Genomic DNA, 3,065 nt, shown 5'->3' on the forward strand with positions numbered 1-3,065 from the left:
TTCAATCTTCTGTTCAAAGCAACATTCTCAATAATTTTGGGATTTATAAGGTGCTGGGCTTGTCCCTTGGGTTCAGCAGTCTAAAGCAGCCCAATTTTATTTAATTGTTGAACTCTTACAGGAACCTTGGGTGAAGAATGCTGATCACAACCCCCTGAATATGTTAGGCTTATGCAACTGTGGATATCTGCCCTGTGGCCAGTGATTTTTTTTCTCCCTCTGTCTTCCACTTCTGTTAATTTTCCAATTTTTCTATAATGGTCATGTTTTACTCCTATGATGAGTAAAAGTTCTACAAAGTCATCTTGAAGTTATATATTGCTTTTCCTTCCAAACACGATGATGTCATTAAAATATTATATGATGTTTAATTACAAAATATTTCAGGCATAAAAAAAAGAGTGAAAATAAAATTGCATCCACCCTTCAAGCCTGGTCCTTTTAAAATGCCTGGTTTGGGTTTTATTCTTCTGCAATAAAGGAGCAGAAGTTATATTCAGTTCCATTTTACAGATGGATTCATAAACCAAGAGAGTGTAGATGAGTCTTCGTGGGGGTAGAGTTGGAAAAGGAAGCAACTGGGATCATGTTCAGCTTAATTGCAGAACCCAGACTGTATCATCCTGTCCTCTCCCAGACCCTGTGATACACACAGAGTAGCTCTAATATTCCAGTTACAGTATTGCTAAAAAGTGGTGAAAATTCAAGTCCTCCTAAGGGCATACTATAAATTGACCTTGAATGGAGAGCAACCTCTTCTCTTGAGATAGCATCAAATACAGTGATTCGCTGGAAGGAAGCCACTATTACTTATAACTCACGAATGTAAAACATGAAACAGGCAGAGCGCATGGCTTTCTCTGGACATCAAGATGGCCTTTCAAGTAGGTGACCTGCAGACCAATTAGACCTTCGCAGCTTTCTGGATGTTTAATTGTATAAAGAAGGAAAATTTCAACCTTAAACTTTAAATTTCCAATTTTAACATTGCCGTAAGTGAACTAAAGGACAGAAGGAATAATCTTCATTGCAGATCTATTTGCTCTTTCTCTAATCTTTTTCTCCTTATCAAGGGGCTAGGGCCGGTTTCTAAGAGGCTAGATAGGATATCTTGCAACCGTGTCTGAGGTTCGGAGAAGTCAAGACAACCTCTCAAAGTATAAGAGAAACTTGTTGATAAGTGGTAAGTACGATTATTTTCAACTGTACAATTTCTCCCCATTGCGACTGTATTAGCTCTAGCTAAACACACTACTGCCACCTATTGGAAAAACATATTTTAATAAAAATAAAGTTGCAGGCTTAAAGTCTGCAATGTTGGAAAAATGTCTCCCTGGATGGCAATTTCCCGTCAAAGGAAAACAAAGTTAAGCCAGCTCGCTGAAGGCAACTTACGTGAGCTCTAGGCATTTTGTTTGGGGGGGGGGGTTCATTTTTCAACCTGATAGCAAAGAAAATACTAAATAATAATGAACTAGGAAGCCAACAAAACCATAGTTCAAGAATGCGCTTTTCTGCCAGATGTCTCATGGGCACTTCCAATGGGGTCTGACTGAGTTCTCTGGGATAGGCATGGAGAGCCCTTCCCCTGGGCTAGAGGGGCTTTCTTTTTTGAGCTCTGTTATGGACGGACCCAGATACCTGGAGAAGCAGCAGGACTGACCATATCTACCTTCTTACAGAAAGGAAGAAGCACTTTTGTCCCCCTCTTCTCTTGTTGCCATCAAGAGAACAATTTATGTGGTTACAAATTATAAACTGTTCCTTTTTACTGTTCTCCCTACTGCCCTGTCCCACCAAAATACTTTTAACACAGCAGTATGAAATTGGTACAAACATCCTGCAGGGCAAAAATAGTACAAAGAAGATAAGCAGCAAATAGGACAAGTTTATGTATGTTCTATTGTGTGTAACTTTGAAGAAGAAGGGGTGCCTGGGTGGCTGTCGGTCAAGTGTCCAACTCTTGGTGTTGGCTCGGGTTGCAATCTCAGGGTGGTGGGATCGAGCCCTGAGTGGGGCTCCATGCTCAGCAGGAAGTCGTCTTGAGATTCTCTCTATCCCTCTCCTTCTGCCCCTCCCCAAGAGATAAATAAATAAACCTTTAAAAAATTCTGAAGAAGAGGAAGAGGATGAAGAGGAAGAAGAGAAGGAGGAGCAAAGGGAAGAGGAGAAGGAGAAGAAATGAAGAAATAATTCTGGCAAATGGCACAACCATTTCCCTGAAATAAAAAAACCAAAATGATCAAAATGAAAACCTGGGCATCAAAGGTACCTTTAGGGTCAAGAGGGTTGGGAAGGATAATTTTGCTTTCCAGTTCATGCTTCCGTGCTTTCAGATTTTTCTGATTATGTACCTAATTATTTTAGTTAATTAAAGAGAAAGCAGCTACTCAATGCTGGGCAAAGTCCAGATGTTGCTTGCTCTTTGAGAAGAGTAGTGCCTGGAAGGGGCAGAGGAGACTTTTGGGAGACTGGTGATGTTTCTCTTGATGTGGGAGCTGGTATCAGTAACAAAGGTATGTTGGCTATTAAAACCAGTCAAGCTGTAAATTTCTCACCTATGTACATTCCTCCCTGTTGTCTCAGTTAGAATAAAAGTTTCAAAAATGATATCAGGTATGAATTGATGGGTAGTAAGATTTTAGACCATTTTTTTTCATTTCCCTGTATTAAAACAAAGGAATGAATGTTATACAAGTCAGTGAAAGTAAATCAATTTTGATACATTTTCTTTCCAAACGTGTGTTTCAAATACACCTGTCGCCACATTGTTGCAGTCAACAGAATTAGAAATAACTTAGTATCATCTCTGCTCAAAGTTTGCTTCTCACTGGTAGGAGCTCTTCTGGGAAAGTCTGGGAGAGAAAGCCTTGCAGGTTTAGTGTGGTCTTGGAAGTCCTGGCAGGGACACGTGGTGGGGCCCTCTGCCCACATGCCCAGTTTTTGAATAACCAACATAAAAGCTTCTGCGTTTGTGTTCAGTGGCCTGCGGGTCCAGTATCCACAATCCAAATCAGACCAACACCTCTCTCTCGCCCTGCAATCGCCCCTGTCTGTAAGAACCC

Source organism: Mustela lutreola, chromosome 2 (assembly GCF_030435805.1).
Source record: "Mustela lutreola isolate mMusLut2 chromosome 2, mMusLut2.pri, whole genome shotgun sequence".
NCBI classification, from domain to species: Eukaryota; Metazoa; Chordata; class Mammalia; order Carnivora; family Mustelidae; genus Mustela; species Mustela lutreola.